The sequence below is a fragment of the Rousettus aegyptiacus genome, unplaced genomic scaffold, assembly GCF_014176215.1.
Source record: "Rousettus aegyptiacus isolate mRouAeg1 unplaced genomic scaffold, mRouAeg1.p scaffold_m13_p_12, whole genome shotgun sequence".
Lineage (NCBI taxonomy): Eukaryota > Metazoa > Chordata > Mammalia > Chiroptera > Pteropodidae > Rousettus > Rousettus aegyptiacus.
The window spans coordinates 33,535,749-33,560,524 of NW_023416287.1; the positions used below are offsets into that span (position 1 = coordinate 33,535,749).

The window sequence follows — 24,776 nt, forward strand, 5'->3', positions numbered from 1 at the left end:
TTTCGAGGAGTACATATAAAATCACTTATGTGGGAAGGTACTTGTTTTGTTCTTATCAGATATATACATCTTTAAGAGATTCTATTTTATATTAAAATAATAATCAGTCATATTAAGGATTTTAAAAAGCATTTTGAAAGGCCATGATTAGTTTTGAAGAGTATATCTTTCTAAAATTAAAAAAATGGAAAAATGCCCACTTACCTAATCTTTCATAAATGCCACATGTAAGTGGAAGTCTGTATGCATGTTATACATACACACACAATATATCGTAGGCAGGGGGCCTCCCTGTTTGAATAATATTTTCTTTTTCATATCTTAATTCGGAGATTTAAAAAATGTTAAATGTGGTGCCCATCCCCCCCCATCCCCAACCGCTGTTGCAATGAATAGACAAGCAGAAAGAAGACAATGGTCACTGCTGACAAGTGAATTAGTAGCTGGGACGATGAAGTATAAAGCAGAAAAAATAATACAGAAATAGAAATCATGAAGGGAGAAAAAAGATTTGGAGGCCAGATCTAGAAGACCTAAGTGAGACTAATAGGAATTCCAGATGGAGTAGATAGAACAGATGGAAGGGAGTTAATCACACATGTAATTGAAAAATTTGCTTGTTTGTCAGAAGACTTGGTTTGCAGATAAAAGTGCTCACAGAGTTCCAGACATGATTAATGAAAAAGACACACACTTCAGCACATCCTGGAAAAAATTATGAATTAAAGATAAATAGTAAAATGTTACTTTTCCAAACAGAGGAAACAGAGTGACATCAACATCTAGCTGTGGCTTCGGTCCTGATATAGGCTGATCTCATAGTCCCTCTATTTCTGGAACTTCCAGAATCTAGAATAAAAGGAAATTTCTCTTCTACTTGGCTTCACTTTGTGTGGCGGATTAAAAAAGGCTGCAGATTCTTTGTCATTCTCTTTTGACAGATGGAATTTGCTTTCTTCCCCTAGAATCCGACTGGCCCAGTGGCTGCTTTAGTAGAGTGTGACAGAGTGATGCTGTGCCCGTTCCACGCTTTGTTTGTAAGAGGACTAGCTACTCGCTTCCTGCTGCTTAGAAGGCTTGTACTTGGAATAGTTTGTGAGGATGCCCAAGCCACCTGGAGAGGCTACTAGTCAGCTTTCCTGTTGGTTTGAAGAGTATATCCAACAGATTGATTAGATTATAGGCAAGATAACGAGTGGCCAGAATCAGGATCCTCTTTAGTAGACTAGGAGAGAAATCTCTAAAATAGACTTCAATAATCCTATCAAATTTTACTTCCTTCATTACCTAAGTGGGACTCCTTAAAGGAAGTATCCAATAGATTCTCTATACACAGAGAATTGCCTCCTCTTCCTAGAAAATCCTTTATAATGGAATTAAACCGTGTGTGTGGGGGAGGGTGTATGTGTGTGTGTGTGCGCGCGCGCGCACGCGCGCGTGTATATGTGTACTCCTCTGGAGCCCTTGTGATAGCATTTAATCTTCTTCATTGCCAAGATCTTCTGTCTGGGTATTATGAAATGTAGTTTTGGGGCAAACAGCAAGAGATGCTCCTGCTTGTCTAAGACAAAGGAGACCATTGGAATATTAAACTATGAAATGTTAGGAGTTATTAGCTGAATAACTTCACGAGTGTTGTTACCATAATAATATCTTTAAAAAAAATAAAACAGGAAGGACATGGATCCTATTGGAGTCTAGTCATGGCATGTCTTTTATTTTCTGTATTCCGACCCTTTGATATCTGGGGTCTTGCTTACCCTTTCAGTGCTAACCTGGTTCCTAGAGGTAGTAAACAAGTCACACATGAGCATGCTTTTCAACTACAAACTAACCAATCCAGAGCCCACAGCCCCACCACCTCTTTATCAGGCTCTTGTGCTCAGGACCACTATCCATCTGCTTAACCATTCCAGAGCCAGATAATAGACAACCAAGGACATCCCTTATGTTCCAGAGCCCACTGAAATTATTCAAACCATCCAATCCTAAACCTGCTTACCTTGCCTCTCCATTTCTTCCTGTGGAATCCACAGTAAAGGCTCTTTCCCAGAGTTCTCTCTCTCTCTCTCTCTCTCTCTCTCTCTCTCTCTCTCTCTCTCTCTCTCTCTCCCCCTCTGCCTATGACCAACTTCATTTTTTCTTCTTTGGTCCCCCATGATGTGACATGTCACCTCCTCTTAGGAACTGTGAGTAGTAAACTATCTTTTCAATGACAATTGTCTACTGATATGTTGTCATTTCTATGTCCCAAATTTTCCATTAATACACTATAATTTAAAACAAGCCTCTAGGTATTGGAGCCAGTATTTACTTTCTTCTGGATGTTTAAAGATATTTATCTTAGTGATCATGCTGATGAGACAGCTCTGTCACTGATCATTTTATCACTATACAAACATGTTTAAGGTAATCTGTGGCGAGTTATATTTTTCAAAGATGGTACAACACTATCTTTCATATAACATGCTCTTCTTTATAATGCAAGTTTAGTATTCTTACCACTTATTTTCTCCCTTGAATCTTGCAATTATGGCAGAACTAATGCATAATAGCAAGGCTAGGTAATAAAAGGCAGTATAGCTTCTGCCTAGTTCTTTTGTGGAACATTCACTTCAAGAACCCATCTACTATACTGTGAATGAGCTCAAGTAGCCCATGCAGAGGACAATGTGCAGAGTAATCAAAGCTTTTAGCCCACCACCCTGGCTGAGCCCCCAGTCAATAGAAAGAACCATTTCGCCAGACCCATGAGTGTGCCATCTTGGAAGTGAACCCTACTGTCCCCAGGTGAACTATCCCAGCTGATGCTGAGTGGAGCAGAGGTGAGCAGTCCTTGCTGAGATCTGCTAAAACTGTAGATTGATGAGCTCAGTAATATTTGTTGTTTTAAGCCACTGAGCATTGGGGGTAGTTTATAATGTAGCATTATATAACTGGAAAGCCACTCCATCAAAAAGTCTCCTTTCAACCCACATTAAAATATACCCAAAGTTTGTGGAAACTGCCAGCATGTCTGGGCCTGGCACTGAGGTAGATTTACTAAACCAGAAATGCACTTCCAGGGATTCTGATTTAGTTTGTGGTGGGGCTCAAATGACCCTAATGAGCAGCCAGGTGATCCTAATTTGCTTGCACCCAGAACAATTACATTAGAAACTGTGAAGTTGGGACTTGGGCATCTATATATTTTTCAACCTCCTCAGATGGCTCAAATGTATAGTCAAAGATGAAAACTTTGTAACTAAATTATCTACAAGAAAAAGTCAGAGCAGTGCTTATCGAACTTTAGTATGTATATTAATCACCAGGGGATCTTGTTAACAATGTTAATTATGATTTAATAATTCTGAAGTGGGATCTCAGGTCTATCTATCTAGTTTTCATGGGATGCTGATGCTGCTGGTCCCAGGACCACACATGGAGAAGCTGGGAGTTAAAGCATCTATGAAAGAGTGAAGCAGAACTATCTGGGTAAAGTATCCACTGAGGTATTAGTATCTGCCTGAAAGCCTCACATTGGCCATAGAGTGAGAAGGAACAAGAAGGAGCAAGCCTCACATTGGCCATAGGGTGAGGAGCTAGGGAACTCAGTGTTTACCAACTCAGAGGTTGCAGTGAATGGAGAAGTGGCCTCCTGGCTTCTGGGTTTAGAATGAAATAAAAATATCACCATCATCTAGCACTAGGCTAGAATTTATGATAATCTTAAATGAGCCAGGATATGATCTGCTGCAGGGGCATTTAAGGAATTATACCTGTGAGTTCTGTGGACCATATAGACCTTCCATGAGGGAGGAACTGGTCAAAGCCATAGAGCTGGGCCTCCAGCTACTGACGTCTCTTCACTGGTAACCTCACTGAGAATCTTGGATGGAGAGGCTGGAAAACAGCTGCTTTCAAGTTCCAATAGCCTCCAAAGAATGCTTGAGTAAATGGCCCTGTTTAGTTTTGCTCCAGGCTGTGTATTAGAAGGCAAGCTGTTTTTTTCCACAATGTCTTCAACTCTAGAGGAGCAAGAACCCAGATCAAAGTAAATAATATCATCACCAGAGTCCAGGTTATGACTCAGAGCTCAAACCAGCTTGTGGTCTGTTTTTTTTTTTTTTCCCCCCCAATGGTCCATGAGTGAAGACTGAGTTTCCATTTATAAAGCTAATAAATAAATAAATAAATAAATAAATAAATAAATAAATAAATGACTATGACTAACAAAAACCAAAGATGAATATATGATAGAGACTATATGTGATCCACAAAGCCTAAAATATTTATTATCTAGCCCTTTACTGAAAATATTTGGTAAGCTCTGTTGTAGATTAAAAACTCTGTCTTTCTCAACTGTCTTCCTTGTCACTAAAAGAACAAGAATTCTCCAGGCATATTTTTTTAGGAGTAAACAGGAAATCTACCCCTGAGAATTCTGGAATAATAAATGAACACACCATCATCCCCAATTAATCTACAAACAGAGATTTAGGAGAGAAGAATTTCTGTTCTTTAAATGAAGAGGAAGCACGAAGTGAATTCCTTTCATCATAATACAGTTTTATGTATCTCAGTTCTTTTGTATATTCATTTATTCTTACCTCCTCTATTTTATAGTTCCTGTGTTCTCCTCCCTATTCTTTTGACATTGTAATTCAGGAAGTTCAGTTTTCATTTTTATGTTGAAGCAATCATTTCTTTAAGAGGGAAAAAGAAATGAGGAAAAAGTACTCTTTAACAAAATTATGTCTCTTCCGATGAAACTTTGTCCTGAAGAAGAGAAGAATCCAGGAAACCAATTTTATCAATCAGGATAGACTAGCTATTATAACAAATATCCCCCAATTCATCGTGGCTCACTATAGCAGAAATTTTTTTCTTGTTCATGAAAAGTCAAACGTGGATGTTTCCAGTCAGACACTGTCTTCCTTGTCTGAGCAGTGTCTCAGGAATTCAGGATCCTTCTAGCTTGAGCACTGACAGTCTTAGGACATCATGGAAAGGGTAGGGGGAAAGCATGGAGAAAGCACACCAGATACCCACCTAGGCTAGGTTGTGACATATAACTTTTCCTCACATTCTATTGGCCAAAATGAGTCTCATGGCCCCACCTAGCTGCAAGAGAGCTTGGGAAATATAGTTTCTGGCTGGATGAATCTCATAATCTAATGTGTGAAAGAAGCCAGGCACAAAATAGTAAATCTGGTATGATTTCATTTATATAAATTTAAAAAATAGATAAAACTAATTCTATTCCATTAGAAGTTTGGATGGTGGTTACTGTTAGGTGGATAGTGAATGGAAGGGACATGAGAGGGTTTCTGGAGTTCTCATGTTCTTTTTCTTGAGTTGGTTTCTGAGCATATAGGTGTGTTCATTTTGTGAATACCCACTAGGCTGTGTTCTTAAGACTTTTGCACTTGTCTTTTTGTTATACTTTATTTAAAAATTTGATATGTAAAAAAGTGATAGTAGACAGAATGTTTGGAAATAAAGAGAAAAATTAACCCTAAACTCACTTTTAACTCTTTTACCATGTATAATGTACTTTATTTCTCTTAACATCAGGTTTATCATGTATAAAAATGAGGTAATAATAGTTACCTTGCTTGGATTTTATTGAAGAAGATGGGGTCATGGAAGCAGTGCTTGGAGTACATTATAAAAGAGACTCTCAGCAGCTAGAGCCAAGCCATCTCTGTATAGAGGATGGTTGGGACAACACTACCAAAGGCTGCTCAGACAGAAAAGGAGGTAAGAATGAAGAGGATACAAGGTAAATTTCTTTTGCAAGAATATTGACTCTGAAGACTTCAAGGATGACTCAGATTATGTAAGGATGCTAATAATCTGTGGGGAGAGAAATATATAGCACATAGAAATAACAATTATAAGAAAGTTTATAATATTATACCTCATATTTTATTTCACTTATGTGAGTTTAATTATGCACATTTGACAAATATACACACACAGAGAGCCCTGGAAGGGAGCATAGGTTAGAAGGTGTGCATCATCTGTTCCCAACTCCCACTCAGTTCTCTGTGTGACAAGTGTAATTTCAATCCTTAAAGAAATAATAATTTTCATACCACACAGCCCCTAAGTGCACACCAGTGACTATATTTCAATCACTCATGGCCAGGTGGTAGTGGTGAAATGGGCATCACTGTCTGGTGTATATATTAAAACTTGCAGAATTGGCGGATGAGAGAAAGTTCTATAGGAACTTTCAGCCATTAAGTGACAAAGAATTACAGAGACCAAATAGCACCTTTTTGCAACTGCTAATGAACTAATGGATCTTGGCATTGAACATCAGTGCCTGCTAACATCACACGAATAGACAACCAGACATATGTACCTACTGACAGAAGAATTCAACACTATCTATGAAGTTTGTCTCAAAAAAAATCAAACCTATCTATGTTCAAGCCTTTGGATTAAAAACAACAACAACAACAACAATTTACAGGAAATACAAAGGATAAAGGGACATTTTAAATTACACCACAGGGATGAAATCAACAAAATTCAGATGGTGACAAACTCTGCATGAGCAAACAACCCAATTTCTTCAACGAATAAATCACAAGGGGAAAAAAGAGGAAGAATAAAAGGGAGGCTGTAGATTAAAAAAAAAAATCAAAGACATCAATAAACTACCATGTGTGGACCTTATTTAGTTCCTCATTAAAAATGTTTTTAAAAAGGTTATGACATTTATGAGATAATTGGAAATTCAAACATTGTCTGGATGTTCAATGATGCTAAGAAATTATTAATTTTCTTTGTGTTTGAAAAGGTATTGTCATATTAAAAATAATCCTATCTTTTAAAGGGGCACACTGAAAGTTATATAGATGAATGCTATGTCAGCCATGTGTCAGAATGACATGTCATATGAAATGATACAGCAGACATGTGTTTGAACATTTTACAGAAGGGGAGAAACTGAATGACAGTGTGGGTGGAAATGGTGGTGGTTGAGTGATGGATACATAAGAGTATGGTTCATTGTTCTATTGTGTTGCTTTTGTATTGGTTCGAAATTCTTTTAAAAACCACTTTCTATATATTTATTTTAAAATGTGCATTTAGGACAAATGGTTTTGAAAATGTATAAAAATATTTTATGTATTAATCCACCTTTAATATTTACATGGTCCCTTAAAGGATTTCCTCAAAAATGTATTTCAACAACCTCTATGATATTCTTAAAAGTCAGGGCATTTAAGATTTTCTAATAGAAAAATTTTAATATTCACCTACAGAAAAATAATGAAACCAGAAATGACATCCCTAATATTTAAAAATATAAGTATGTCTCAGTTATGCTATACCCATATAAGAAAAATCTTCATCACTAAACTATTATAATCCTAAGTGGTAGCATTTCATTAAGAACAAAGCACAAAATGTTTTATAAAAGAAAACATATCATTATGAAAAAGTTGAATTCTTCAAACGAAAATGCTGTATCTCAGGTTTAATTGCACACTATCAAGTTTCCATATGTACTTTGTAAACATACACTCATTATAGATGATCAACTTAAATAAAACCAGTTATCACTAAAAAAGAGAGAGAGTAAAAAAAGTTCAGTGCAAAAAAATGCATACCAACTAGTTATCAACTGACAGCTTTAATATAAAAAACACAACTTAAATCCCATTGTATAAAGTAATTCTATAAAAACTTTAACTTTAAAATAAAAAGCTTTACAACAGTATCAAATTTTCCTTTTGTTATTATTCTCTAATAAAAACTTTGTTTTGATTAGCTTTTACGATCATCAGGAGATGCTGATTTGAAGTCAAATAGTGTTATTGCTATAAGAGGACTTATTTCTTTATTTTTTATGTCTCGAAGTTGTCTACTATAAATGAAGTTCTTGTAGAGGTCAAGGGTGCATCGCTTGTAGCTTTTCAATGGGTAACAAAGATGCAATGTCGAAGCATAAGTTGAAGGTTTAGCAGCAATGGCCTTGGTCCAAGACAGAGAAAAAGGTGGTTTCCTACTCAAAGAGCCTTTACTGTTTTTCTTATTATCGTTGGCAGAAATGAAATTTTTCCTAGCTTTGAACTTAGAATTTTAATTTCTGATGTTGGAACAACTGATTGGTCTACTACAGGTTTTAGAACAAAATCTGGGGTTTTTATAAGGACACTATTCCAGATAAACTGAGCTCAAAGGAATCTTTCTTAATCTGAGAATTGTCTGAATCGATCATTCTGCAATCAAATCAGAAAAGTGACAAATTCTCAAGTTCTCTTGTAGGAGAAGCTTTATGAAATGCCAAAGATCATAGAGATCCTGTTAATTTTGATACCAGTCAAAGACTGATATTGATTTGCTAGTTGCAACAGGGGAAAGGATCCCAAACTTAGATCTATGAAACTGGCAGCTGACTGGTTACAAAGATCAGGTAAAGTAAAACATTGGTTTGGATTGTGGTCCTGAAACAGTTCAGCTAGGAATGGACTTTAATACTGGCAAAACTGCAAATTGTTATTTTTTGAAATGTAATTCTTTGAGCTTTAACTGAAGAAACACCACCAAGTTCAGTCATTTTATAAGCATTTAAATTATCAAGGGCCACATTTTCCAATGAACTAGTCAGGAGCAAAGAATTATTTAAATTTCCTAAACTATATTGTATTTGTATTGGAATAGAGTAAATTAATTATTTTGAATAAATAAAGAGTTATTAGGTGTCGTGTTCTTTATCATTAATGATTTTAAATCTGGCATTCTTTGAATGCAGAATCATCTTTGGAAACATTCAGAAACAAGATCTTTATGAATCAGTATCTAGACTCTTTAAAAGCAGACTTTCCAAACTATCTGTGGATGATAATCTCTTTGATGGCTGACTTTTATAATGATCTCCTGGCACATCATCAATCTAGGTCAGCTAGTGACAGCCCTTTTGTTAACTTACGTGATTTTCATTTCTTTTTACCTGTGGTCTGTCAAGATTTTTTTTTCTTTTCTAATGGAGTAAATAGTGACTTGATACAAATGAGAAATTATGATATAATCCATGTTTTACTACTGGACTGGAAAAATCAAATGGTTTGCAGACTATGGACAAAACCTTGGAACATTATTAGCTGAAATGTCAGAGTAATAAGACTCTTTAATTTTTGCTACCTTTTCTGTAGATATTGCTCCCTCACTCTTGACATTCAAATTCTGCATTTTATCTTGTTCCAGGACCACTGACAAAGCCTTCTGCATATCAAACTTGTTTTCAGAATTTCTTCGGTCAATACGTAATCTGGCACAAAATCTCCAAGTATATCTCTCATGTGATCAAAGCACGAACAAAGACGAGCTTGACCAATTCCACTTAGCTAATGGTTCAAAAGAGAATTGGAGAATTCTTTCAGATCTTCCTAATCATAGTCTTCTACAGATTCAACAACCTGTTTGTCATGTTGTGAGTAAATAAACTAAGTAGCTGTTAATGGTAAAATATAATAATCATCCTCTACAGACTGGTCATAGAGATCATCATCTTCAAAATCTTCACTGTAGGTATAGCCTCTAACATTTTGATGCCAGGCCATGCAATGGGGAGGACACTAGCCACAGCCCCTTGAAAAACACTCACTCGGATAATGATAAGGTGCCAACTGCAGCCTGGGAACATCTGTAAGTCATCTTGGCTTCCGGTAGGCCTCTGCCTCAAAAATCTTTATAACGAAAAGTAAAAAAACAAAAACAAACACACAAAAAAACTTTAAAACCTTATAATATAGTGTCAGTATCTAGGAAGAAAATCCTGTAGACAATAATGGTGCACACATTTTCAGTAAGTGCTTTAATGCCAATGCCCTTGGCACAAAAGATAATATCAATACCATCACTGGAAAAAAGAAGACCTAAGTGATTAAGAATTAAACTTCAAATGTGAAGAAGTCATAAGAATACTTTAAACAATCTTATCTGTATTTTTCCTGTATACTTTCCTTTTATATTGCATGAGAGTGAAAGATGATTTTAAAAATATGCTTAAATGAATCTAATTCATTACAGGGATAAAAAAAAAACTTCAATAGGGCTAAAAAAAAATCACTTTAAAATAAAAAATTCTAACTGATAGAATGCATCATGTCTGAATTGGAATTGGTGGGGTTTTTCCCTTGAGTAGTACATAAAATGATAGTGTGCTATTAATAACTTTTTAGTTTTGATGAAATACAAAACTTTTCCTAGTTGTCTAGACGATTTGTTCAAGAGCCAGATGGGAGAAAGAGACTGGTTTAATGGGTTAATTGACAAATGTTTCTTTGCTATTCTTACTTGGCACTTTAATAGTTTTTAAGGGATTCCTTTTTCTTGTTACTGATTTGAATATATAAAATTCTCCTACCCAAAGTCTGCTCGAGATGGGAAAGTTCTGGGAGATTCTATGATGACAACCTTTGTGGCAACTTTTATGTAGATGCTTATCATCTCTCTTGCTTAACCACTTAGAATAGAAGAAAAAATAAGAAAAAGATTCTTGGTATCAGTTAAGAATTCCCATTCTATAGCAATAAGTTTTATAGTATATATATTAGTTACAACAGAAATATGGAGGTACTGTCCTAGCTAGTGGGAGGCAAATTGCTGTAGGAACTAGCAAGAACTTTAGAGGTCATCTGATTAGAGGTCATTGTCATTTTACAGGTGAGGAAAACAATGTTCAAATTTTCCAAGGTTAAATAGCAAGTTGGAGCATGGCTAGAAAGTGGGTCTCCTGGATTCTAAGATTCTGGACTAAAAGAACATGCTTCTCAGGTTCCCTAGAAGTGGATCCTAAAATGTGTATTCTTGTGAAAGTAATTTGTTGGGGAAGAACTCTCAGGAAAAAGGAAGCGAGGAAAGCAGGACAGGACAGAAAATAAAAACTAAGCAAAGATTTCATTTCAGGTGCCGATAAGCTTTAGCCTCATCCCAAGGGAAATGCTGAAGCACAGATTCACCACAGAGTTGGTCTGACCTTAAGGCAAGAACGTTGGCCTTTTGAACCCTGTGTCAGCCATGCACTGTGGGAAGCTGGGGATTGGGCAGCCATGATTCCCTTTTGTTATTGGCTAAATTATGTCTCCCCTAAATTTTTATGTTGAAGTCTTAATCTTCGGTACCTCAGACAGTGACTGTATTTGCAGAGAGGGTACTTAAAGAGATAACTAAGTTAAAAAGAGGTCATTAGGGTGAGTTTTAATTAACCGATGTCATTATAAAGAGAGAGAATTTGGAAACAGACACACATAGAGGGAAGACTATAGAAGACACCAGAAGATGATTATTTACAAGCCAACGAGAGAGGTCTCAAAATAAAACCAATGTTGCCAACACCTTGATCTCAGATTTCTAACTTCCAGAACTTAAGGAGATAAATTTCTGTTGTTTAAGCTACCTGGTCTGTGGTATGTTGTTATGTCAGTCTGGGAAAATAAATGTACATTTAACAAAGGGCAGTTCTCTGGAGAAGGAAGCACCTGTGCATGGTATTATCCAACAATACTCCCAGCAGCTGGGGGGCGGTTGCCCTGGTTGGCAAAGAGGTTGGCAAAGAGTTCCACTGTCTAAAGTTGTGGAATAGTGCCAAGGAGTCTCGTAAGAGGGTTTTCGCAAGCTTTTAGAAATTGGCAAGTATTTAGCTTCTACTACGAGTTGTTCTCAGAAGATATAAAGGGAAAAGGGGAGAGGGAGATGAATTACTTGATTGCCATGATCTTGCAGAATGATGCTTTCAGTTTTTTCCCAAAGCAGAAATGGAAAGAAGATGGAGCCTGACATGAAACAGAGGAGGGGAAAAAGGTACGGCTTTTTTTTCTTAATTAGGAAGTAGTAGAACCTGCTGGGTTGAGAGGGGCTTCTAGAACAATCTTCTACCTCTCTTCAGATCATAAATTAAAGCATGAATAAAGATTCAGGAAAAACATGGTAGAATGAGAGACTTCCCCTGATCTCTCCCTTTGAAACAACAATATGCTGAATATCTAAAACTCAACAAAAAACACCCAAACTGCACACTAGCACATCTGACCATGGGATCTGTGCATAAGAGCTACCACAGGTCAGAACCCCAGGTGTTGGGCAGGAGACTGGAGAAATAAATAAGCTGCCTCTCACAGCCCCCTGAGTTCCTTGCAGGAGGAGGGGGAGGGGTGAGGCGCAGCAACTTTCCTGAACAACCCTGCCTGGTGGTGCCAGGACTTATACACAGCCAGCAGCAGGGCCCAGTCATTGGAGCAGAGAGCAGAGAAGAGGAATGGATCACAGAGAAATAACAGTTTATTTTTGCTGGCCTGGTTGCAAAGCCAAGGCTAAGCCGAGGTCCCCATCTGAACCCAGAGGGCCTCTCCCACCTTCCCTTCGAGATCAATCACCGCGAAGCCCCAGGGGAATCTGAGCAAATGCTGCCAAGGCTAAAGCTACCTCTTGCAGCCTCAGGAGCTCCCTGCAGGAGAAGGGGGAAGGGAGAAGGAGCAGCCAGTTCGTGCTGTGAGTTTCCTGAACAGCGGATCCCAGCAGGGTTGTGGCTGACTGCAGGGCCCAGTTATCAGGGCAGAGAGCAGAGAAGAGGCTGGCAGAGAAACAACAATTAATTCTTACTGACTGTGGTTGCAAAACCGAGACTGAGCCACAGCCTCCAACCCCCATACAAGAGGGCCCCTCCCTCCTTACCCTCCAAGACCAAATAACACAGAGCCCCAGGGGAATCTGAGAAAATGCTACCAAAACTGCTGCTAACACTGACAGGGACTGAAACTGAGGGTAGCAAGCAGGATTAAATATCTATCAGAAAATAAAAATGCATTTTTAAAGCTTTATATAAAGTAGGGATCCAAGAGGCTTAGACACCACCTACTGGAAACTAAAAGGAAAGCACCTTCTTTGCAACGGGCTAAAGATAGACCCTTATAAAATAAATCTTCTTTCTGGAAAAAAAAGCAGAATGCATTTCCATTAATGCCCATGCAGAGAAATAGTCCATTAAACACCATGAATAACTGAGATGACAAGACATGTCAGAAAGAAAGAGAAAAATCTCCAGAAAATAAGCTTATAGACATAGAAATATGCAACTTAAATGACAGAGAATTCAGGAGGTACTTCTGAAAAAACTCAGTGAATTCAAAAGCAAGTCATATCACCAATTTCAGGAATTGAAAAAAACAACTAGATGAGCAGAGCAAGGAGATTGAAACCCTCAAAAAGAACCAAATAGAACTTCTAGACATGAAGAACACACTGCGAGAGTTGAAAAATGAAATAGCAAGCTTGGGAAATAGAGTTGACCTAATGGAGGAAAGGATCTGTGATATCGAAGACAGAAACCTAGAAATAAATCAAAAGGAAGAAGAGAGATATTGTAGAATGAAAAATAATGAAAGAGAAATTCAAGGACTAGCTGATACCATCAGAAAAGGAAACATAAGAATAATGGGCATTATTGAAGGCAAAGAAAAGGAACGGGGATTAGAAACCATTTTCAGACAAATAGTTGATGAGAATTTCCCAAAGCTAGGGAATGAGCTGGAACTTGGAATTCAAGAAGTCAACAGAATACCAAATTATCTCAACCTAAAAGGACCTTTACCAAGACACATTGTATTAAAATTATCAAAAATCAACAACAAAGACAGAATTCTCAAAGCAACCAGGGAGTTAAAAAAATGGTAATTTATAAAGGTAAACCCAGTAGATGATCCTCATACTTCTCAGCACAAACCTTATAAGCCAGAAAGGAATGGAATCAATATTCAAGCTATTAAGTGAAAGGAACTACCAGAGAAGAATAATGTATCCAGTTAAGCTCTGCTTTAGATATGAAGGAGAAATTAAGACTTTTCCAGACATACAAAAATTGAGGGAATTCTCCACTATGAGGCCTGCACTACAGGAAATACTGAAAGAGGTTAGCTCACTTAAAACAAAATGACAAAAAAAAAAACAAAAACAAAAACAAAACAAAACATAATTAGGAGTAAAGTGACTATCAGGCAAATAGAAGCAGAGGAGTACAACCCTCACTAAGAACAGGGCATTATAAGCTTAAAGAATAATAATAAGAGAATTGTCATATCAAGATAGTGATGAACATTGAGCATAATAGGAACAAAATGAGATAACAATGACTGAAAACAGATTCAAATTCACAAGGGGGAATGGAGATAAGGCATGCACAGAAGAAAATGGACATCTGTGTATATACATAACTACCCTTTATATATTCATAATGGTAAGCATGTGCCAAAGATTCAGAACTGAAGTATATAATATAAAACAAGAAGGTCCAGAGGGAAAATTCATAAAAGACAACCAAAACAAAGAAAACAGAAGCACAAGGACAAAGAAGCAATGGAAACACCGAGCTACTAGAAAGCAAAAGATAAAATAGGTATAAGAAGACCTCAGATTTCAATAATCACCTTACATGTAAAAGGACTGAACTCACCAATAAAACGGCGGAGTTGCAGAATGAATCAAAAAACAAAACCCAACCCTATGCTGCCTCCGGGAGACACATCTCAGCTCCAAAGACAAATATAGACTCAAAGTGAAAGGGTGGAAAATGATATTTTAAGCAAATGGCATTCAGAGAAAAGCAGGAGTAGCAGTACTAATATCAGATGAAATAGACTTCAAAATAAAAAAGATAGAGAAGGACACTGAGTGACACTTCAGAATGATAAAGGGAATCATGCACCAAAAAGACATAACGCTTATTAATATCTATGCCCCCAGTCAGGGAGCCCCGAAATACGTAAAGCAATTACTAACAGAACTAAAGGGAGAAACAGACCAAAACACTATTATAGTAGGGGACCTAAATACCCCACTGTCAGATATGGACAGATCATCCAAACAGAAAATCAATAAGGAAATAACATCCTTAAATGGAACATTATACCAACTGGACATAATTGGCATTTACAGAGCCTTCCATCCCAAAACAGCTGCTTATACATTCTCCTCTAGTGCACACGGAACATTATCAAGGATTGACCACATACTGGAACACAGAGATAGCCTTAACAAATATAAGAGAGTTGAAATCATACCAACCATATCCTCTGATCATAATGCTTTGAAACTAGAGATCAACTGCAAAAAGAAATCAGGAAGAACCACAAATAGATGGAGATTAAACAACATGCTACTGAAGAATAACTGGGTCAGAGAAGAAATATAAACAGAGATCAAGAGATACATAGAAATGAATGATAATGATAGCACAACATATCGAAACTCTTGGGACATGGCAAAAACAGTCATAAGAGGAAAGTTTATATCATTGCAGGCCTATCTCCAAAAACAAGAATGAGCCCAAATAAACAACTTAATGCTTCATCTTTAAAAACTAGAAAAAGAAGAAGAAATTAAGTCTAAAGTCAGAAGAAGGAAAGAAATCATCAAAATTTCAGAAATAAATGAAATTGAAAACAAAAAAAATGACAGAAAAAATAAAGGCAACAAAGAGCTGGTTTTTTGAGAAGGTTAATAAAATCAACAAACCCCTGGCTAGACTCACTAAAGAAAAAAGACAAAGGACACAAATAAACAAAATCAGGGATGAAAGAAGGGGAATTACAACTGATATCGCAAAAATACAAAGGATCACACAAGAATACTATGAAAAATATAAAATATAAAATTTAATAACCTAGAAGAAATAGACTAGTACTTAAGAAAAATACAACCTTCTTAGACTGAATCACGAAGAACTGGAAAGTCCAAATAGACCAATCAACAGTATGGAAATTGAAACAGTCATCAAAAACCTATCAAAAAGTAAAAGTTCAGGACCAGATGGCTTCACCAGTGAATTCTACCAAAACATTCAAAGAAGGTTTAATACCTATTCTCCTCAAACTCTTTCAAAAAATTAAAGAGGAGGCAATACTTCCTAACACATTTTATGAGGCCAATATTACTCTGATACCAAAACCTAGTAAAGATAACACAAAAAGAGAAAACTACAGACCAATATCTCTCATGAACACAGATGTAAAAATCCTAAATAAGATACTAGCAAACAAAATGCAATAACGTATTAAAAAGATTATACACCATGATCAAGCGGGCTTCATCCCAGAGGCACAGGGATGGTTCAATGTGCGTAAATCGATTAATGTGATACACTATGTCAGCAAATTAAAAAATAAGAATTATATGATGATATCAATAGATGCAGAAAAAGCCTTCAACATGACACAGCATCCATTTATGATCAAAACACTTTACAAAATCGATATAGAAGGAAAGTATCTTAACATAATAAAGGCCATACATGACAAACCCTCAGCCAACATTATACTGAAGGGTGAAAAATTAAAAACCTTCCCTCTAAGATCAGGAACAAGGCAAGGCTGTCTAATATCGCCACTGTTATTCAATATAACATTGGAGGTCCTAGCAAGTGCAATCAGACAAAAGAAAGATAAAAAGGCATCCACATAGGAAATGAAGAAGTCAAACTGTCACTATTTACAGATGACATGATTCTCTATACAGAAAACCCTAAAGACTGCACAAGAACACTCCTAGAAACAATAAGCAAACACAATAAAGTTTCTGGATATGAAATCAGTGTTCAAATATCCATAGCTTTCATATACTCTAATAATGAAGTGTCAGAAAAAGAAGTGGAAAAAATAATTCCTTTTGCCATTGCAACAAAAAGAATAAAATACCTAAGAATAAATTTAACAAAACATGTGAAGAACCTATATAATGAAAACTATGAGACCCTATTAAAATAAATCAAAGAAGATACAAGGAAATGGAAAGATATTTTGTATTCTTGGATTAGAAGAATCAACATAGTTAAAATGACCATGTTACCTATACAGATTTAATGCAATCCCCAGAAAAATCTCATCAGCATTTTTTAAGAAATAGAACAAAAATTATCAGATTTGTATGGAAGCACAAAAGACCCTAAATTGCAAAAAACATCCTGAGGAAAAAAAATGAGCCTGGAGATATCACTCTACCCAACTTCAAATTATACTACAAAGCGACAGTAATCAAATAGCATGGTATTGGCAGCAAAAGAGACACACTGACCAGTGGAACAGAATCGAGAGTCCAGAAGTAAACCCATATTTACATGGGCAAATAATTATTGACAAAGAAGCCAAAAATATACAGTGGAGAAAGGAAAGCCTCTTCAATAAATGGTGCTGGGAAAACTGGAAAGCCACTTGCAAACGAGTGAAACTAGACTGTTGTCTATCACCACACACCAAAATTAACTCAAAGTGGATTTAGGACCTGAAAGAATAAGACTCGAAACAATAAAATGCATAGAAGAAAACATAGGAAGTAAGCTCAAGGACCTTGGACTTAAAGAGAAATTTATGAATTTGACCTCAAAAGCAAGGGAAGTAATAGCTAAAATAAATGAATGTGACTACATCAAACTAAAAAGCTTTTGCTCAGCAAAAGAAATCATCAACATGGTAAAGAGAGAACCATCCAAATGGGAAAATATATTTGCAAACAACACCTCCAATAAGGGCCTAATATTCAAAATATACAAAAAACTCATACAACAACAACAACAAAAAATACAAATGATCCAATCAAAAAAATGGGCAGAGGACTTGAACAGACACGCCTCCCTAGAGGACATACAAATGGCCAACAAGTATATGAAAAGATGCTCAACATCGCTAGCTATTAGGGAAATGCAAATCAAAACCACAATGAGATACCATGTCACACCTGTTAGAATAGCTCTAATCAACAAGACAAGTAATAACAAATGGTGGAGGGGATGCGGAGAAATGAGAACCCTCATACACTGCTGGTGGGAAACTGGTACAGTCACTATGGAAGAGTGTATGGAGGTTCCTCAAAAAACTGAGAGATTGGCCTACCATATGATCCAACAATCCCTCTACTGGGTATTTACCCCAAAGACTTGAACACTCATATCCAAAAAGATATTTGCACATAGCAGCATTATTCACAGTGGCCAGGACATGGAAGCAACCAAAGTGTCCTACGATAAATTATTGGCTAAGGAAGCCGTGGTACATTTTTACAATGGAATATTACTCTGCCATAAGAAGAGATGAAATACTGCCATTTGCAACAACATGGGTGGACTTTGAGAAAATCATGCTAAGTGAAATAAGCCAGACAGAAAATGTTGAAAATCACATGATATTACTTATATGTGGGATATAAAACTAAAAGCAACAAATGAGCAGAACAAACAGAGACTCATGGACATGGACTATAGACTAGTGGTTACCAGAGGACTACAGACAGTGGTTACTAGTGGGGTAAAGGAGGTCAAATACCGGGGGATAGGGGAAGAGTGAAGTGGGTAAAGGGGATCAAATATATGGTAACTGAAGGAAACTGGACTTTGGGTGGTAAACACACAGAAGAATAAACAGATGTCAAATGATAATGTACACCTGAAAGTTATATAATTGTATTAACAAATGTTACCCCAATAAATTTAATTTAAGAATAAATAAATAAAAATAATAAAGTATGAATCATATTAATGGCATGAGTTGGGCGTTATGGGACAGACTGCCTTTCCTCATTACCATAATCCACTCTTTCTCCTAATGTTTTTACCACGTTTTTTACTCTTGCCTGCTGGGTGAGAAATTTTAAAGAAGGCAAATTAAATTACAGCTGAGGTTTATCAAGTTGATATTTCCACCCACTCAATTTCTGTTCTTAATAAAGCAGAGGAAAGGTTATTGATTACCAAACTTCTGCAAGACAGTGAAGCATAATTCTTAATAGTCAGAAAGTTGGCTCCTTTAAACCTGCAGTATGATTTTCATCAGGAAACGAAACTCACCTTTTCAAGAATTTACTTAATTTTACTTTCCACCAGCTGTATAAAATTGCTACTAAGCAAGAAAAATTCCTTTCATAATTTAGATAACATATTTTTGGACAAGATCACATAAACTTGATGCAACGAGGGAACTTTCATCACCTAATATAACAAGACCATCATAAAAAACAGTTATGCTGCCTGAGTGGGGAAGAATGCTAAATGGTTACACTAAACACAGTCTTCCTATGTGTGAATAAAAGAGGCAGAATTCCAAGACTTTTCCTACATGAACAGAGGTGGATCTATTGTAAAGCAAATAAAACTTAAGCTTAGGGGCCCCTCACTTCCATGATTACTTCCAAGACTCTGTACCAATTTTTTGAATTCATTAAAGTTTTCTATCCCTTCTTCTAAAATGAACCCCCAAATCGAATCATCACAAGGCTCCCCAAATCTGGAACTGTCCCATATTGAATATAATTTTGCCAAAATAAATTATTGTGGGTGAGACACCTGGACCAATGCCTATGGGGCACCACAGTGAGACCCTGTAAAGGGAAATATTCAGTAAATGCTCCTGTTGCTTTGAGTACTAAAGACAAACTTCTTTCTTCAATGATTCTCCAAAGTGGCTATGGTGTGGAGCGCCCTCTATCAGCTACTAGCTGGTATGTATTATAGATCCATTTGGGCAGCCATGTGAAGATAGCACTCTCTAAAAGAATCTTATGAATACTTAGTCTATATGTTGCCTAGTGTTTCTCAACTGAAAGTAATTTTGCTTTCCAGGGGACATTTAGTAAAGTCTGGAGACATTTTTGATCACTATGACTGAGGGGATGCTATTGGCATCTAGTGGGTAGAGAGAGGCCAGGGATACTGCTAAACATCCTACAATGCACAGGAAAGCTCTGTGAACCAAAGAATCATCTGATTCCAAATGTCAGTGGTGTCACAGTTGAGAAACCCTGCTGTAGACAGTAGAGGTTAAGATTCTGGCATTGCAGTTCATAGATCGGAACTCAGGCTTTTCCACTTGCTGGATCTTGAAGCCTTAGTTTCCTCATCTGAAAATGGGGATAACATTAGCATATATCTCACAGGGTTGTTAAGAAGGTTATATGAGGTAACAGAGGTAAGATGCTTAGCACAGTACTTACCCTATAGTGCTCAAAAGTACTGGCCATTCTTGCTATCATTATTTTATATCCTAATATTTTGTATACTTTGAACAATAATAAATCTTTCCTTTTTCCAAGCATTAACCTCTAAGGACTCAATTTATTTAAAATAAGAAGAAGGAATTCAATAGTACTTAAACTTGGCTCAAAGGAGTACAAGGATTTAGTACCAATGTCCATTTTCACTCCAGAAGTTTCTATGAGGGGTGGGGCAGGAGGAGCCAGTAAGTGGAGATAGAAATCCCTAGCTCTAATGAAATAGATCACCTAAATTTTACCTGTTTTGTTTTGCTTTGGGTAGGGTTTTTTTTTTAATTTTTGAAAAATCATGCAACTAAAAGGCTCATTCCAACTAAAACATTTTATGTTTACATGATAATTTTAAATACTTTCATCATCTGTAAGCACAAACAAATGTCTGGAGCGTTTGGACAAGACACAAGATCTTGAGGGACATCTTTTTCCATGAAACTTTAACAAGTTTTTATGTGAAACATAAAAATCCAGAGAGGAAAGAAGAGCTTATTAAAATTGAATCTGGAAATGGTAGTCTTTATCTGGATTTTCTCACTCTTCACCCAAATTTTGACTCTTATCTTTGTACAGGAATCACTGTATCCAGGTATCCATGTAGAAACACATATGCAATGGTTCACTGGCACATGGATTATTGTCTGGCATGAGAAATCCATGCCTTATGTTGAGAAAACATACATGTTACTAAATAGAAAGATCTTACAATGGATTCTGATAAGCATCTCCAGTCTTTAATCAGGGGGTAGGGGTCATGCTCTGGGGCTGAGTTGAACTCTCTTGTGCATTTCTCAGTCTCACAGATCTACTCTGGAACATCTACTCTGTGCTGCTTATCACCTGTGTTGAGGTTATGCCTGTGGCTCTAGGAAAAACTAACTGTATAGATGCTGACACAGCTCTCTGTCTGCTTCATCTTTGGATGGACAACAATTCTCCTCTGGAGTTATATGTTCTCAGTGTGCAATGTTCTAAAGACCCTCTGCTGGGAATAATTTCTTCTGCCTGAAGACTGAACAAGAAAGAATCATACTTTTGAGCAGCCACACTTGCTCAGGGTGCCCTGGTTACTGGTCCAATACACCGTATCTGCAGGTGGACTGCTCTTCATATTTGTAGGACTGTAGCAACAATATAAATGGAGGCCTTCAGCCTATGGTTTATCCTCTTTTCTCCTTCCCCTGACCCAATACTACATAGAAGGGGACCTTGTGCCCACATCCATGGAAACCCCAACCTACAAGTCTAAGCTCTATTCATATCCACCTTTTATGCTTAGGAGTACATAATGTGAGAGGAAAGACCAAGGGAACTTCTCCATACAGACCTTGAAACTGGGTTTAGGGCTGTTTGGGCAAGAAATTACAGGGTCTCAAAGTCTGAATGGAGGGATAGGATTTCTAGGTAGGCATGCCCCCGAGCCTTGTATATACCCACTCTGTGGAGAGGGTACACCTGGAAAGAGGCCGACTAAAGTCTTTTTAAATCACAAGGCCTAGGACAATGGATCTTGTTCTGGTACTGCATTCTAAAACTGAGATTATATTGTACTTACTTTTTGCTTCTTACTTTACTCATTCAATAGCACTACAGGGAAATCCTTACATGGCATCTGGTATAGCTCTAATTCGTACTTTTCCATGCCTGTATGATATTTCATCATGTAGATGTATCATAATTTAGCCAGCCATTTTTCTATTAATAGATATTGACCTTGTATTCATTTTTTAGCTATATATAATGCTGCTGTAAATATAAGTATTTACATGGTATGTGTTATTACTTTGGGATGTATTTCCAGGAGTGGAACCAGTACATCAAGAATATATAATTTAAACTCTAATGGATGCTGCCAAATGGTCAACAGACATATGAAAAGATGCAAATTCACTAGTTATCTGGGAAATGCAAATTAACTTAACAGAGAAACATTATACCCTTCATATTGGAAAACCATAAAAAAGAGCTATAGCATCAATATAACTTTAGGGAGAAGCATAATCTCATACCTTGCTGGTGGAAATATGAAGTGCACCCAACCTTCCTGGAAGGCAGTTTAAAGTATATTTATAGAGTCACAAAAATAAAACAGAAGTTCCTCATCTTTTCACATTTTTTCCACTTCTGTGAACTAATACATACATAATGAAACTCCGAATGCATGCACTCCCTTATAGATTATCCTCTCCACTCACAGGGAGTAGAATAGGAAGTCTGAAGAATCGTGGACCTTGTGTACCTGGAGCAAACCTCATGTAGGCTCTTGGAAACTTATCTCCTGTCTATGGCTGATGTTGTCCATGCTGGACACAGAGGAATAAAATGAAAAGTGAGGGGCTATTGAGGAATGGGGACTTGGCAGTTAACCTCTGAGGAAAGCCCTCCTTTCTTTGGTTTAGCAAGTTTTCTGTACAAAGACGCCACATTAGGCTACCTCCAAAGTCCCTCTCTGGACATTTAGAAGCCATGACTTTTTTCCAGAGGACTCTTTCCAGCTGACTGAGAAATGTCTAGCCATAATTTAACACTGTCCTGTGTTTTCCTCTTGATCAAACAGGCTTCAAATTTTGGAACACCTTCTCCCCTTTATTAGAAATACTATTGATTTTCAGCACAATTGATAAAACACAGAGATAAAAGGCCCAATTTTCTTTTTATAGTAGATATGGCTAATTAACTATAAATGTCAAGTATCCACAACTTAATTAATTCCAGTTTATTTAACTACTATAATTAGATTTTTTCCCAAACAAAGCAACGGTCTATTTTTGAAGATCATAGAATAATAGTACAATGAACAAGGCTCAAAAGGCCTGTTTTGGGATGAAAAGTAACTGATGGCTGGTGCCTGTGGGGGAAATAACCACTCAAATAAAAAAATAATTGGCAAGCTGATTAATAGAGTTTGTTTTAAATATACACTTACTGCATCTTTGATTAATAGATAGCATCAACAAGCACTTGAAATTAAACCTTTAAAACTTTTAGAGACTTTTCATTATAATGAGAAGATTTTTAAAAATCTAACTGCAGTTTGAGTCAGATGGACCAACAAGATGCCAGAATTACTAAGAAACATTTCTTTTGCTTCAGAGAAAGTAACTTAAATAGGCATGTTCTATTATATAAGTCAAGTTCTCCAGGACATAATAAGGATAGAGAGATTTTTTTAATCAAGGAAGGATTAACTTGTTTACCTTAAAAAATAAAAAAAAGCTTTAGAAAGTTTGAAGAGGCTGGTAGAGGCTTATGATGGCTGGGAAGGGGGTTTTCAGGGACATTCGAAAGGAGGTAAAAGAAGGGGAAACCGGACCTATATGGATGGCAGCAAGAATCTGCAAAAAGAAGGAGGAACCCTGCCAAGAAGTGAATGTAATTAAAGAACTTGGAAACAGAGATGTCTGTTATTCAGTTTTAATTAGTTTGTTTTCTGGGCTTCCTTTTGCCACTATTTTCCCTAAATTCAATTAAAGTCTTTCAAATGGAACTGGCTTGTACAGTGTTGTATTGGGGAAAAGAAGCAGGCTATATTCAGCATGGGCTGAAGACACGCGGAAGGAAGATGGCAGATGTGGGAGCCAGGATCTGGGAGTAGTAAGCAACTGTGAAGAAGGAAAAGCATATGACAGAGAGGACCACTTCAGTAGAAACAGTGCCTCCCCAACACCCTCAGAGGTAACCAGCCAGGACCTGAACCTCTGCTAGTGCATGGCATGGGGCACAGGACTTTTTAATACTTATTTATTAACAGATTCCCTTTATTTATCAGTTTTCAAAACAATGTGTTGGTTACTTCTATCCTCCAATGGTTTCCAATTGATTTTAAAATGATTATGAACCCATGTATTTAAACATATTTGTTAAGTTTCAATCATTTGCAATTATTATCTCATTAGTGCTCAGATTGTCCCATTTCTAGCCCAAGGAAACCTTTTGAAATTACACAATCCATTTTTTCATATGAAGAAAAAAGGTAACTATAAACCTAGAAACTCAAGGATATCAAAGCAGGAGAATTCTGAGTTACCTTATTTTTCTGTAAACTGGAATTCTTATGGCTATTTCTATCAACTCTTCTCTTCATCCCTCTTTTTTTAAAACAAAACAAAACAAAAACTAGATCGGTTGACCTTAGCTCAAGCACCTCATTAGACTTAAAGGAAAGCCATGACTCAATTTCCTTTATGGGTATTTATTTAGTGCCCACTACAGTCCCAGGATGTGCCAGGCAATCCTTCCTTCTCCGATGGCCAAACTTTTGACTCCCATTTTTTGATGTGTTACATAGTTTTGAAAGGCAGTCATGACGATAACATTCTCAACTTGGCAAATTCTCATCTGAATATGAGTTAACAAGCCAGATTAAATTGGGCAAGGTGTCAACAATGAAGACTACCATGAAGGCAATCAGTCTTTAATAGTTTGAGTAATGATTTCTTCCTGAAATGACTTGCTATGATTGATATATAAAGGAACTTTATCCTTGTAGGGAGTCTGCAAACATAGGTAATTGGGTTCATGGCCCATGACCAGAGTGGGCAAATGAGATGCCATTGTTGGTGGCATTGGTGGCTATCTTATAACTATGATTAAAGTGGTAATAGCAGAGTAGAAGTTCTTCTCCATAACTCTTCTAGCTGTTTATAAATGCAGCCCTGGTGAGATATCAAAGATGAGTCATGTTTTGAGTTTCCAGAAACCTTCCCTCCAAATTCTTCTCAGATTCTCAGGAAGGGTATCATACCCACTTC

The 24,776-nt window shown here is 36.8% G+C and overlaps 1 pseudogene; it reads right to left on the bottom strand.

Moving 5' to 3' along the window:
- Nucleotides 1-7,739: 7,739 nt before the first annotated feature.
- Nucleotides 7,740-9,563, bottom strand: LOC107498658 (annotated as a pseudogene).
- Nucleotides 9,564-24,776: the final 15,213 nt, after the last annotated feature.